Raw genomic sequence first — 16,372 nt, 5'->3', positions numbered from 1 at the left:
GGCAGCAGCTCCACGCTGCCTCTTCTCTCTGTGCGTGGGCGTCGGCCCGAAATCCACCGGACCCAGCGGGGCTCCCTCGGTATAGAGGAGCCCCGCAACAGGCCACATCACTTCACCTCTCGTCGCGGCGGGGGCCGCCAGTATCTCCGGTCTCCCTCTCCCTACGGGAGACCGGTAACCACGCCGCGGCTTCCCCCAGGCAGGGGGAAGTGGATCAGAGTCCCTCCCGGCCCCGCCCACAGTCAGGCGGGCGCAGGCCGGACTTCCGGTTTTGCCGCAGCGGCGGCAGCTCTCTTTGCGGGGCTGCACCGAGGGGTGGGCACCCTCGGTGCATGAAATAAAAGTAGAAACGGGGTGAGCACCCGTTAGAGGATCAAATAAATGGGGTGGCACCCATGATATAAAAATATCGAAACTCGGGCTAAATCCAGGGTTGGCTCCTGCCTAAAAACACGAGCAGGTCAGAGAGCAGCTCCATGCTGCAAAGGTCAAAATAAAGCGTTCCAAAGCGCTAGAGGCCAAAAATTTCAGCAAAGTCCTTCAGGACAAAGACTCTCATAGCAAAGGGGTCCATCAGGTATCCAGGGGCTGGGCAGGGCTCAGGGAGGCAAGCCTTCCCCTGAGCCCAAGCAGCAGCACGCCCCTGGCAGGATTCAAGTCAGGAACAAGAACATTTTTAGAGTGTCACAGCACCCTTTTTATACCCAAAATCCTTTGTCTAAAGGTTGCAGGCAGTGTGAGAACCAGCTAGAACTGGTTATAGGGAATTCCTTTCACTGGCCAGGCTAGGGACATCAGACGCACCCCAGGGGGTGGAGCCAGCATTGTGTGAGGAAAACCCAGACCCATTCAGGACCCTCAAACCAGACGGTCAATCCACAAGCAGGCCCAGGCTCACTCCTCCCCTCACATCAGCATGCTAAACACTCCATTCACCACCGGGGCAGACCCTCCCAGACTCTTGGAGCCAGGCTGCAGCCAATCACAAGCCAGACACAATTTACACAAATATGCCAACTTCTAAAAGTGGCACTTCTACACTAGACACAACCATGCCGCATATATCATTGTGCAGCATTCAATCTCACGAGTTCGCACATACCAAACTCGACCCTGCACTCCCCACACATCAGGAACTACCATGGGCATACATATTCCCCATTCATTCCTATGGGAGGGCAGGTCACTCACCACACATACACAGAGAGCTCACGCACTTTACACTGTACCACAGTGAAAAAGTGTGCAGAGGCCTAAAATCACCAACACCATGTCACAGAAACAGGCTAGAAAAAAGCAAAAAGTCTCGGGGTGACCCTGCCAAAAGGGCCGGGTCCAACACACATACAAATACAAATACGCATACGGATTTAATGTGTAAAATTGAGGATGGCTTACAAGACCGTAGAAGAATGTGACTGCCCCAGCGTCGAGTTGCCGGGTGCGGTGGGGTGTTGGAAGATAGTGGAACGCTACATAACGCTCCGGGGGACAATGCAGGTAGTCCCATGAAGTGAGGGAGGTCTGCGGAGAGCGGGACAAACGCCGTGAGCGGGAAAGTAGAATTACAATCCTGCTGAGCACACGCAGTCGGGGACCCAACGAGGAGCAGCCCAAATGATGAAGCATGACACCTGAAAGGGTGTGTGAGGGCATTAAGATCCAAAATATGGATCCCATCCATCACCCTTCCATGGTATAGTGGGACCAAGTCACTCTGAGTCAGGACTCCACCAGCACCTTTTCCAGAGGAACAACATAATCCCATTTTTTAAAACGTTCATTGAGGCCTCCTTTATGCTGGACCTCCCCACTCCTGTTTGAGTGGCAAAAAGGCCCTCCGTCCCCCTTCTTGTTGTATAACTGTAAAACCTGATAAAGCCTTGGAGTATTGCTAGTCATACAGACCACTGTCTCTAATCAACACGAATGTAAGGATTCTAGTTAAGATACTAGTGTCCTGGTTGCCACCACTTCCTCTTAATCTGATACTGTTGTATGGCCTTTTAGATTACGAATGGATTTTTCCGATTCATGCCCTTATATAGGTACAATTCATGTTGCCCTTAAATAGGCATAGAAATCAAGCCCTTATTTAGGCATAGCCCATGCAACCTAAATACAGGCATGGCTACTTCCATCCATTCACCAAACGTCACACAGATTTCTTGGAAAACTAGCTTAAGCCGTTAGGGACTTCCCCTTGCTTGAATATTGATTTCTACAAGAACTCAGTTAGTTTTACAATGAACAACTATTCCCCGAGGGCACATTCATGACATTTATATGCCTGACTTTACGTCAACTATGGCATTCAAGGTACAAATATACCTTCACTTGCTATGGCAAGGCACGGTGGTTCAGAGCAGTTTGATGACCTACTTGCCCGACGCAGCTCGCTACAGCAAGTGCCGAAGGATGCCGACTCTCCAGCTGACGCACTGATCAGGAAACTGCCCTCCTCTGCTGAAAAATCCAGCTCCAGTGTTTCTGACTCCCCTTGCGGGGTGTTGGGAAATCAAGTCCCGAGACAGAGATACCAGACCTCCTTCATTCTAAGGTATGGAGCTGATAAGAACCTAGAGAAACCTCTGGTAGATTCTTTGCAACAACTAAACCTATGCTAAAGACCATACTTACTTCCTCCCTAGTACTAGACCTAGGTTAGGTACATTTGGGTAGGCGTATTTTAGAAGCACCAGTTGAGTATTTTAGCCTGTGTTATTTATGTATGTATTTTTATATGGCTTAGACTCCAGACAATGCTATTACAGTATTATTTTATATACTACTAGCTTACCCGTCGCGCGTTGCTACGATCTCAGAAGAAAGGAAATATAAGGAAACTTGTTATGATAACATTCAATTTACATTGTGTAATTTTTTTTTAAACATTCATTGTAATATGGAAAACATTTTAAAGTGTTGTTTTAATTCTGTTTATTTATTCGAGTGCTTGTGGATACACAGTATTTTCTGTTTTTCCGTCTGGTGCGTACATGAATAAATCAGAAGGTTTTCCGACACGTGAGCTGGCCACATACACTTGTCGATGTGAGAAGCACGGATTCTTCAAATCTAGTCCACACACTTGCAGCGATTGTCCTTGTGCTTTGTTGATGGTCATTGCAAAAGTGAGTCGCACCGGAAACTGTAAACGTTCAGTATTGGAAAGATTTTGAGGGCCCTGGGGGCCCGATATTTAACAATTTTTTTTTTTTGCCGAAAACCTTCGTGGGAGTGTACTCAACAACTTCCCAAAGTTTCATGGCAATCGGATGAATCGTGTAGTAATGCATCAAGGACAAACAAACAGACAGACATACATTCGTTTTTATATATATAGAATCTCGCTGTGCGCATTATACTTTGCATTCTGTCTAACGATTGTAGCAGTTCACCTTTCCTGCATGAGAAAGAAGACTTTTCAATAAGCCTTTTATTGAAAACGCCCGTCTCACTATTTCTCTGCAAACTCTGTAGAAACGAAGCATGCACAATTGACTGGGTGAAATACTTATCTGTTGTTTCTATGACTCTGAAGATAGTTATTCCAGTCCTAGGGAAAAAAAGTTATCATGTTTATGCGGTTGTCAGAAACTAATCCCTTCTTGTGAATTCGAGAAAGTTTCTAGTGACCTCTGAGCTAGCTGGCACTCGCAATTAAGTTTAGTATATTTGATAGAGACCTACTGACCTAAGTCCTACGTCATATCTATAGGATATATTATTCCAATGCGCAGAGCCTATTGGGAATATAGGACCTACACTACATGGCGCCCAACGTTTGGTAAGGCACTAATTTAACGCTAGATACTAAAGTAACTCGGTCGTGCTTTACTCAGAGACCCCTTTTTCCGTAATACTCCAATAGACCTCTGGAGTGGGTAAAGGGATAATATCCGCCATAGCTGAGTAGGGCGAAAAATCCTATGTATTAGCTTTTTGGTTTGCTCAACGTTGAAGGATACAGTGTTCCAAAATATTGTACACCTTATCTTTGTTTCCTTGAAACTTGCTCTGCAAACTTTCAGTCAACAAAAATGTCGAATAACGGCAACAACACCGAGAACGGTGGAGTTGCGGCTGATCCAGCCGATGCGCTCTTAGCATTTCAGGTTTCCAAGAAACTGACGATGATGCTATAATCATTCCTCCAAATTTAAGGAGCCATCACTAAAAAAACGAATAAAAAATGGCCTATCAGCAAGAGGTGGTAGGGCAGTTTTTGTGCTAGAGGCACATTAATATCACCAGACAGAGGTATTCTATTCATGGATAGTCTTTCCTGAAGCAAATCCAGTAACACTTGTGTTTCACTTCTACAAAGAAGATGAACCACAAACGGAATACATTCCTTTTGAGGATATAGAAATTCCACTAACTTACCAGGAGCATGTGCTTTGGTTTAAAGGCCCCCATAAATCATATAAATCACATTACCAGGCTCGGTCTACTAGGTAGACCAGGAGCAACATGGCTTGCTTTAGCCAACTACAGACCTGACCCAGACATTGAATCAATGTCGGATGAACAATTACTTAATAATATACAAAAATTAATAGAATTACTTAATTAAAGGTCTTTACTAAAAACACTCCTACTCCTATTAAGAAGAAGTGGGAAAACACTAAACAAACTTCTAAAGAGAAGTGTTCTCAATTCAGAGGTAGGTCTCCTCAAAAGGAGCCCTCTGAAAGGAGGTATAATCTCAGGAATAGGAATAATTTGAGAAAACCTGATAGATATCAAGATATTGATACACGCTCCTCTAGTACCTTTCAGATTTCGTCACAGAAATCGGATAGAAGAGGACAGTCAGAACACAAGGAAGAACGTGTGAAGTCCAAAGACAATCAGCACGATCAGAACAAAAAGAAACCTCAATTCACCAAAAAGAAGGTAGCAGGTCTAAAAATCAGACATGCTGAGGATCTTGAGAACACCACTCAAGAACGGGGAATGGGCTCAGACAATGTTGGACAGCCCAGCAGAAGTCACCATAGCTCGCAAGAACTTGAAGGATCATCTGGAGACAGCGGACTTGAATGAATTCATTCAAGTGGAAACTGCAGATACCAGGGTTAGTTGTCCACATAAGTTATATGAAATAACACTCAAGATGGAGGGGACATACCAAGAAATGTGAGAGCACTCTTTTGGGAGCGACTCTCTAAAGATTATGACATTCTTCTAGCTGAAAAAGACTGGCCACCACAATTTGTCAGGGAGTGCTCACATGGCGAAGACATCATTATGCCAGCCTTCTCCAACCACATTCCAATTCATTTAAAATATACTTATGCCAGGAAATGGGCAGTGGCCCAAGCTCCTGCATTATATAAAAATCATGTAGGATGGGATGAGGATTCTCCTCACCATAAAAATCCAGTTGAAAAATCAACCAACTGCACAAAGGCAGTACCCAGTTAAGCAAGAACCTAAAAAACAGGTCAGGGAGATATTAGATCAACCTGAATACCAAGGTGTGAATGAAACATGCACCTCGTCAATGAACAATCCTTTGTTTCCTGTCTCCAAACCAGACAATACATATAGTCTAGTTTTGGATTACAGACATTTAAACTCTTGTTGCAAAACTTTTGCAGTACAAAATGCACACAGTGCAGCATTAATGAATAACATTGTGCGTAAGAAATATAAAACCACATTAGATATTTCTAACGGTTTTTTCTGTCAAAACATTGCACCAGAAAGTAGGTATTTGACCGCTTTCTCAATTATGGGGACACAGCATCACTTCTGTTGTCTCCCTCAGGGATTCAAGAGTAGTCCTGGGTTATTTTCAGCGAGAGTAACAGAGTTACTACAAACATATGATGACGAAACCTTGTCATATGTCGATGACCTCTATCTGACAGATGATGACTTGGATAGGCACTTGAATAGGGTGAATACAATTATATTTGGATTCGCCTCCGAAGGGTACAAATTCAATTTCAAAAAATCTAAAATTGCCCATTTAAACGTCCTCTTTCTAGGATATGAACTTTCAAGTGAAGGCAAAAGCCTGGCAGCAAACTTTCTAGAGAACTGTGCGCTACTCCAACCTCCAAAAACACTGAAAAACTTACAATTGCTTCTAGGTTTCCTGAATTTCGGAAGAACATACATTCTAAACTACGCAGAAAGGCTTAAGCCTCTCTAGGAATTAATCAAACCTGATTTCAAAACAGTAAATTGGACACAAAAACACACAGAAATGTTGTGTTCACTCAAAACAGACATGTTAGAAACTAAACATTTGCAAACATGCGTAAACATACGCAACTTAGTGATCCTAATCATTCCAGGACAATGCAGATTCACGTACTTAACTTTTAACGAAGGTGAAAAAGTACCAAAAGCTTACAAATCACATTTGTACACACAAGCAGAAATGAAATTCACTTCAACAGAAAAAATTCTGACAGTGGTTCAAACTGCAGTAGCAAAGAGAGAGCCCTCGCACAGGGTAAGTCCATTATGGTCGTTACACCTCTACCTGCCTTAGTGGCAGTAACAAAAGTGAGCATTGCAAATGCAAAAGCTTTACATCCAAGATGGATACAATGGGTTAGTTCTCTTGCTGCAACTGATGTTGAATACGTTTTTGATCCATATTTGAAAACACAAGCATTTCTACAATACAAACAAGAATGTCCTCTGCCTACTGAAATTCTGCCTCTAGAGCAGTATGAATGTATAATTTATACTGACGGATCAGCTAAACTTGCTACGGAGGGTAAACAAGCCTATAGTGCGACGTGTGCGATTGTTAAAGGTTGTTGGCGCGATGACAAATTCCGAACAATGGTCACTAAAACTCAATCTCTAGGAGATTGTACAGCTCAACGAGCTGAACTACAAGCATTCAAGATGGCACTTGAGAATACGGACCGCAAATTCCCCATACTCATAGTGTGCGATTCGTATTATTGTGTTCAATCTTATAATGAATACTTGCAGAACTGGATTTAAAACGGTTACAAAGATGCAAAAGGTGGCACAATCAAACATAACTGCTTTGGGAACAAGTAGTTCACTTACAACAAGGACTACAAAATACTCACGATACATACGCTGAGTCATCAACGTGATGGCGTTCACGTTGCAGGGAATTCATTGGCTGATGAAGCCTCGAGGGCAGCTGTGCAAACGGCTTCCGTAGCTGCAATCACTCGTTCCAAAACTAAAATAGACAGCGTAATAATGGTAGCTGTCAATGCTTCAATCAAAGACAGTGGTAAAACATTACCCAAAGGGTTTCCACTCAAATATTCGTATATAACTGATGCGAATAATGTTCAGTTTGCTCGAATCCTTGGAGTGGGGGATAGAGCAATTCCAAACATGGAACATAGATTAGGACTAATCTTAGCAGCACAAGAAGGACTCTCCTCTGCACATGGAGGTGTTTCGCCACAGTGTCATTATTAAAACAGAGCTACTGGTGGCTGCGCATGAGTAAACAAACCAGAAACTATGTTTTAGAATGTGAAATCTGCCAAAAGATGAAAGTCTCTACAGTGAAATGTCCTGCACAGACGCCTCTGTTAATTTCGATAAACCATTAACTTGCGTTTACCTGGACCACTGCGGTCCCTTACGGAGGGATGGTAACTATAAATATACATGGTCGCAGTGGATTCATGTTCAAGGTCCATTTGGATGTGGCCTCCGCGCTCGGCTGATGCTCGAACTGTTATAAAAGATTTGCGAGTTTTTATCGGCACATATGCAGTCGGCAAGCTTAATTCTGACCAGGGTCCTGCGTTTAGCTCTCAAGCTTACAACCAGTACCTGTCCTAGCAATCCACGGATCAAGAACATTATTACTGCCGCCCCTTGCTGGTAAAAAGTAGAACAGGTTTGTGTCCATCGACCTAGTCAAACCACATCATGTGGCTGATCATAAGCAGTAGACCAAGTGTACTCCGCCAATGTAGCAGACGCCCAGCTCTGGCTACTATCCAAGAGGTTCAAATTGAGAGACTCATCACCTTTGAAGAATCTGCAGTATGAAATGAAGGTCCATGTAATAAAGCTATGGAACTTGTACCTCTTGAGACTCAAATAACAGTTTGTCAAGAAACACCTGTCTACAACGAAGTAGCATCAGACTACACAAATGTATCAAGTGATCAAGTGGTTCCAGCAATTTCAACAAATCCTGATGCAATCCCAACAATTGACATAACTGCCTCTGGCTGTTTCATTAACTTTGATACATTTTCTGAGGATCCCAGCGAGCCTGAAACAATGCCAGTAAAAAGAACTTTGAAAGAACAAGCAACAGACCTTTTTCATCACTTGGAAAAGACTTATCTGGTTTCACCATGGGTTTAACTTTTGATTGTGTTGGGTGTGCTTTTTCTTCTACTTTGGCTGACTCTGATAATAACTTTGGGAATGCTGATGAATGGAAGATATGTTAAAAAGGACACAGCAAATAAGAACATCAACTTACTACTCAAGCCACACAAATCATCTCATTATGAACAAAGAGACTTGTATCAGTGAACATCACAGCCGTTCCTATACCTGGTGGTATAGCTTGGGACAGAACTGACTATGACATTTTTGGCCAGTCGGAGCTGTTGAAGATTCCACACCAGTTCAAGATTTCCTTGAATTACTTTGTTTCATCTAGTAACTTTAAAAAAAAAAAATTTTTTTAATATTTTTATTTGATTTTACAAAAATAAGACAATACAACAAATAACACAAACCCCACCCCTCCCTCCCCGGTCAAGCAGATCAGAAAGCAAGAAATTGGCAATTCGAAAATCATTGGTAGCTATACAAAACAATACTGAAAAGGAAAATTTAAATTAATGCATTAACATTCAATTGCGTGCGATTGCAAAGTTAAGTTGCGGCTTAAGCAAAACATACTGGTTATTGCTGTATATATCATTGCATTTTAGACCATTCTATTAAGGGAGACCACATTTTTTCTCCTTTAATCTGACTCTTCCTGCCTTTGTTTTTGTATATCGCCATCTCTAAGTTAAAAATTGCTAACAATCTTGCAAACCATTGTTGATATGATGGGGCTATAGGATCTAGCCAAGCCGAGGCTATACATATTCTCATTACGGCCATCGAAATAAAAATCAATTTGCAACCAGCTTTGTGGTTAGCAGGGTTTGTAACACCTAGAACTACGGTTTCATCTAATAAATTAATCGTTATTCCCAGGACCAGAGTCAGAAAGCGTGCAATATTTGTTTTAAGAGGAGTTAAGACGGGACAGGCAGAAAAGATATGTATACAGTCCGCATTTTGTAAATTGCATCGAAAACAACATGTACCTCTCCCACTACCCCATTTGGATATTTTGTCCGGAGTATAATACATAAAAAAACATATTTTATAGAATTGGGTTTGAAGTTTAGTAGACATAAGGATCGTTTGTGATAGCCCATTTGAGTGCTCAAATTCCTCAGAGGAGATTGAGATTTTACTTTGCCACTTCTGGGTGATTTTTTGAATATCATCCGTAAAATATTTCAGTAATATAGAATAAATCGCCCCGATCTTGAATTTTTTCTGTGAGTGGCTTAACATATCAGCTATGTCTATTTTGCGGATGATACCCTCTCCCATTGTATGTCTGGACAAAAAGTCTCTAATCTGAAGATACTTATAGAAGTCTCTCCATTCCAGATGAAACTTATCCCTCAAGGTTCCAAAGGGGTGTAGCCCCTCTGAGGAAATAAAGCATCCCAGATGAGTGATCCCAAGCGCATTCCACCTATTAATGCAGCTATCTTTGAAGATTTCCGGTAGGGAGGGATTGTTTTGAGTTGGTGTATAGTAGGATAAACGACCTAAACCTGCCATCTTCTTCACAGATTTCCATACCTTAAAAGCTCCTATAAGCGTTTTTAATCTCACTTTTTTATGATAGCTATCGAATAGATATCTCCACAGATAGCCTGTACTGTTATCCCCCAGTATTATCCGGTGAATTGATTGGGTCTTGTTAACTTTCGCTACCTCTATCCCTTCAAGGTGGAAGAGTTCCTGATTATATAACAGGACTGTTGCCCAATAGAATGTTCTAAGATTTGGGAGCGCTAGACCTCCTCTTTCTTTGGGGAGTGTCAGCAGTTTATATGAGGTTTATATGAGGTTTATATGGGTTGTTTGTATGACCAGATAAAGTTTGTAAAGGTACGCTCCATTGTCTTAAACCAGCGGTCTGAAATTTCAAGATTAATGGCTCTAAATAAATACAGTAGTTTTGGAAAATAGACCATTTTTAGTGCATTGACCCTTCCAATTAATGAGAGGTGTAAATTATTAATACGGAGGAGATCTTTCTGCATTTTATTCAGTGCGGGTTTCAAATTTGAATCAACAAGTTTTTCTAAGTCAGATGTGATGGTCACCCCTAGGTAGGTAGCAGATTCTGTTATACGCGAGTCCGTCATATCACAGTTATTATTAATAATAATCTGCGTTTTCCCCTGGTTTAGTGCATACCCTGAGATTTTTCCGAATATTTTGGCCTCTGACTTAATAGTAGGCATAGCCAAGTTTGGATTGGACGTAGCGATGGCAATGTCATCGGCATAAGCGAGGGTTTTTGTTAGGTAGCCTTGTGTCGATAAAGGGGCTATGTTCCTGCTGCCTTCTAGTCTATGAATAAACGGATCAATATAAATGGCAAACAACAATGGGGAACAGGGACATCCCTGCCTAGTTCCTCTCGTAATTATCAATTCTTTAGAAAGGCAGCCGTTAACCATTACCATGGCCCGTGGATTATTGTATAGCTTTTGGATTGCCTGTATAAAAACCTGTTTAAATCCCACCCGGGACATGGCCTGCCAGAGGAACTGCCAGGAGACCCTGTCAAAAGCCTTCTCGGCATCGAGTAATATTAGTGCCATCGGGTCTCCTGTTACTTGAGTACTATCAAAAAGGCTGATTACCCGCCGTATATGATTTGTGGTTTCTCTCCCGGGGATAAAGCCATGTTGGATACTGGATATGAATTTATGAATAATTGTTGAAATGCGATTAGCCAGAAGTTTAGAATAAATTTTTAAGTCAGCATTTATTAAGGTGATAGGGCGATAGGAGCCCATCTGATCCGGGGGCTTGTTTTTTTTCGGGAATATCACAATTTTTGCCCTCGACCATGAATTTGGAGGCTGTCCTCCTCCAAATACATGTAGGCATAAATCTAACAATATTTCTTGGAGTGGGTCTTGAAATGCTATATAAAATTCTAATGGAATAGCATCTAGTCCCGCTGCTTTCCCACGGGAGAGATCCTTCACTGTTTTTATTAGTTCATCAAGGGTGGGGGGCTCTTCTAGTCTTTCTTGATCTTCTACGTTTAATTGCTTGCAGGTATCTGCTTCTAAATATTCGGTGGTCATGTCTAGGTCTATTTCTCCCTCCTCTGTGTATAGTGCACTGTAAAAGCGCCAGAATGCTTCTCTGATCTTCCCTGAGTCGGTTACCCTACCTTCTGTCGGGTCATCGATCTCGAGTATGACATTTTGTGCGGTAATAACTTTTCTGATGATTGGGAATTCGAGACTGTTAATAATATGATGTCAGACTTAGAAATGTCTGCTGTATTTACAAATCATGAATACTTAGAAGGTTCAACACATTATGAACAAATGTATTGTTATAATCACTATGGTCATCATTTCCTGCACAAATCTGCAAATCCTAGAAATGTATTGATGTATAACCAATGGGAACATTGTCCTACACCACCTAAGGGTAGCTCAAAAACATTTTTGGGGAAATTTCCATACTTTCAGGTTTCAATATTTCCAAACCAGAATCCTTTTACTTTAAAAATGTTAATAAGACAAGAATGAAAAGTATCTTGACAAATACCAAGCAAATTTATTCTGCAGCCTTTTATGCTCGGCTGTCTTCACTAGATTTTGACTTTTGGAAAGACAACATTGAGATAAAAACTGCATGGGGCACAAAAGATTGGCAAGTGCAGGGGATAGTAGCTTTATGTAGAGCCTGCATCATCCCAGAGCAAATTCTGTTTTTGAATGACACTGTCCAACAGACATCTTGTCTTGGGTTAGCCAAGATAAAAGACCAATCCGTCCATACCTACACCTACACCTGATGGTTATAACACTTCAGAGGGGGAGGTTGACGTACATACTATTTTGCATCACAACAGAACAGATCCAGATTGGAAAAAATGGTTAATCTGGCCCACAGACACAAACAACTGTCAAGATAGATTCCTGAATAAAACCCGGGGGTTCACATTCACTAGGCCAGATCCAAGATATGTTAAGAGGCAGCATCCAGGAATAGTAACAACATACAGTGTAGGGAAACTGTGCCTTGAATGGATACATAGATCTACACTTAAGGATGTTACACAACACTTATCTTTACTTAAAGATGGCGCTGATCTTGGGGAATTCTTGCTAGGACCAAGAACACCGCGTCATAAAGTTTTTATATATGCCGGTATCTTTGCTGCTCATAACGAAGCATGGAAGATTACGCAAGCAGAGACTGCAGAAAGAATATGAGAAATTGATTGTATTAATTAAGAGAAAACTCTCTCTGTAGTTGACAATGGGTTAACAACTCTGTCATCCAGGATATATTCTTTGGACAGCATAGTATCCTCTGCCAAAGACATCATGGAACAGGACTTGGTCATGTTGCAACATGGTCAGTCGCAATTACGTTCTATCATTCTATTAGGCTGGATGTTACAAAACCTACGTTCAGGCTATGTACCTTGGAGTTTAATCAATACTACGTCACTGTTTTCAGAATTCAATCTCACTGATAAACAGATCAAACTGGCACAGAGGGGTGTGGACTCTACGGTGCTGAGCATTGAAAAACTGGAAAGATTGCCATTTACTATCGCTGAAAAGCCAGCCACAGAATGGATTATACATGCAACAATCACTCTGCCTGTTACAATTTTCCCTAAAACATACCAACAGGCACATATGAAAGGTTGGTTAAAGAATACATCAAGACATCCTGGGAATTACCATACACACACAGATGTTGGAGTGGGGGAAGAGAAGTGTTTCTTAGTGGTAAAAATTGTGAAAACGCACTAAGCGATTCTCTCCTTTGTAAGGGTATTAAATTACACAGGGCCTGCGATGGTTCCTCAAACAACTTATCCTGCCACCTGCAAGGTTCTCCGGCTGCGGTGATTGATCCACTTTTTGGACAACTGTCAAATGGAAGTTACATTATGTTGAACGATCACAGCTGCTGTGGCATGTTGCCAGGTTTACCCATATCTAGTAACTGTATCAGCCAGTGTGGAACATGAGCCCATAATTCTATCGATGCCCAGGCCGCTGGCGCAAACCGCCTCTTAGTTCCCATGTTGAATAATTTACCAAATAAAGAGACGGGCGCTGGAAGCAGGAATCAAGATCAGAGTTTTAATTCTCATGAGGAGAGCCAGTCATTTCGGACACGAAACACAGTGTCTTTCGGGAGGTGCTCTAACAAGTGAGCCGAGACTCTTTCTTTTATACCTTACAAAACACTTGATAGTACAATCAGGACAGTGTGACGCAAAAGAAAGACATCCCTATAATCCTCGTGTCAATCCTACCCCACATATGTTCACAATAGGAACCCTTGACCTGCTGATAAGAGGGGAGGGCAGTCACGCAACTGAGTGTTCCGTCAACTGTTTAGGATGTGTGCGCCTGATCATAGCCCAGGGGGTGGGGTGGCTAGGATCAATAGTGGGTCCTTTGAAGAGGAGTGACTTTATACAATAAGGGCAGTAAATGGTATCTCCTGGCTTAGGCGATGGCCTCGGACATGTGTGGTCAGCCGGACTCGGGGGAAGGGGTCATCAAAGGAGTGGTAGTCATGCCGCGTGGACAATCGAGCGCGGAGGGAAGGCTTGTCAACAGAGGGGCATTCATGGAAAGAAAGGAGGTGTTGGTCAGGCGCGGCCATGACTCTCAAGGACGGGATCTTGCAGAAGAAGGTTTACGGCTTGCCCATGTGAGGAGAAGGGAGGGAGAGCCAGGGTGGACACGGGGACAGAGTCACATAGAGAGAGAGAGAGATCTTACGACCAGTACAAGGGAGAGCGGGGGCAGTCAGGTGCAGCTGGGGAGGGCTACGTCAGCTAAGGTGAAGGATGCCTCTTCAAGAGGGAATGGGGGGGGGGTTTGTGCGGGTCAAGCAGGAGAGTTGCCTTTCGCAGCAGGGTCGCACAGGGGGAGAGGGTTTCATGGCCTATGCATGAGAGAGGGGGTTTAGGATACGCGCAGGGAGGGAAGCCGGGGATTCCAATGGGTAAAGGGCCATGGTGCCTAGAATGGCTGTACATATGCATAGGGGTATGGGCTCTTACTGGCAGAGCGATACGGTCAATAGTTTACAGTATTCATGGTGCTCACAGGGAGAGGAGTGGGAGAAGAAGGGAAATGAATGCTGTTTATGTACATCAATTTCTTCAACTTCCACAGTCGCCCCTTTTTACATAACAGCAGTCATTTTTGTAATTGATGGGTTTACAGGTAGTCAGGCATCGTTGATGAATTAGCATTTTGTCGATACTAACATTTGGCATATAATCATAGACAGTCGAGGTGATGGGCAGAATGCAGCACATAGGAAATTGCATTTTCGTTGTGTTCCAGACAATTAAACGCACTACATAGCATAAATCTTTCTAACTTAAAAATGTGACCAATGAACAGTTTTGACCAGGTAGTTGAGAGCGGAATTCAGTTCAATACACAAGATTTCTTCGTCACAGTGTCTTTTTATCAGTGAGCCATCACTGGTAGGCTCTAGTCCGTGTACTTTCGTTGGCGCTGTTGAGCACCGGCGGTGGAGCTATAGGTCCAGCTCGGTTCTATCCTTACGCGTTGCAGGGTGCGGTCAGTCCTCTGCTGTTAGACCACAGTCCTGTTCCCTAAACAATCCGTTTGGCGGCGCCTTATGCTCGGCACCTACATTTCTGTGGCAACACCCTATTCCCATATGAAGGCAGTTCTTCCTTTTGGCAAAAAGTCACGTGGAAAAGAGGGTGAGCATGGTTCAAATAGTCGATAGGAGAGAGAGAGCGGAGTTGGGTCAGAGTTCCTGGGACACACAAAAGGGACCAAGGGAGCAAAGGATAACAAGCAGGCAGGCCCATCAATCGAGCCCAAAGAAGGGGGACGGAGACTCCAGGCACACGTGGGTTAGCAGACGGAGGGTTTCAAGGCGGCCCGTCATTTTTCATTTTCCACGTTGAAATTGCGGTCTTGTCCCGTATCCAGTTGCTCTGCGGCTCCACCTTTGGTCGAGGTCACACGTGTCCCAAGATCTGCAGTCAGGCTGTACATCACATCTGACCCATCTCCTTCGGTGATCGTGAATCTTTGAATAGGTACAAGACAAGGTTTTTAGAGAAATGGCAGAAGAAGATATCTACGCATGTGAATTCCTCCCTCAATTCTACGCATTTGGGAGATACGCTCATTGGTCACAGTCAGAGGCCCATTGCTAAGCAGTGCATGTGTCAGCATTCCTACTGAGTTCATGACAGGTTTATTCATCGTCCTATTTATAACTCAAGTGAGGATAAATGAGATTCCCGTCAACTGTGCATTACATCATATTCAACATTACGGAGCATTTCCCTTCAGGACTGGCTAACCTTTTCAAACAGGGCGGGAGTGCCATCATCGAGAGTCAGGCAAAATAAGGTTTTTTCTCGAGGGACAACAGTTACTCATGGTCATCATGTTTATATCCAGGACAGCAACTGGGGTCTATCAAAATGGGGCGGGGATGCTTCGGGTGTTCGCGCTTGGGTGCAAAAGGGGGTGGGGCAATCTGGGCATTGGGGGTCAATCTAGACGTTGGCGTTCGTCTCTGAAGAACAGACATAAGGTGCCATGGACATACAGTTCCCCTATAAATGGCCAGATTTGGGGGACTTTAGTCGTCTTACCTGTCCTTTCCTTCCCAGCCAATTCAAGTTCATTCATTTTGCAGAAAGGAGAGGCAGTAATATGGCGAGATACGATCATTTTAGTTTCGGTCAATTTCGCTGAACACCTTCGCGTTCAATATGTATCAAATCAGACTGGTGCCGGTGGGGCACAATTTTACCAAAAAGAGGGAGAGAAAATAGGGAGACTCTCATAGAGAGCGAGAGTCGTCCGCAATCTAAACGAGCCATTCGGTACACGTATGACATGTAGAGAGAGAGAGAGAGAGAGAGAGAGAGATAAGGAGGTGGTGAGAGAGAGAGAGAGAGAGAGAGAGAGAGAGACGTGTACGGAAATAGGTCATTTAGTGCGCTCACGACACAGAACAGCAAAGGTCAGGTAACACGCAAATACAGTCAGAGGGAAGACAT

The sequence above is a fragment of the Lissotriton vulgaris genome, chromosome 8, assembly GCF_964263255.1.
Source record: "Lissotriton vulgaris chromosome 8, aLisVul1.2, whole genome shotgun sequence".
In the NCBI taxonomy this organism is placed as follows: domain Eukaryota; kingdom Metazoa; phylum Chordata; class Amphibia; order Caudata; family Salamandridae; genus Lissotriton; species Lissotriton vulgaris.
The sequence above is the reverse complement of the archived record's forward strand: the minus strand, read 5'-3'. Positions refer to the sequence as shown.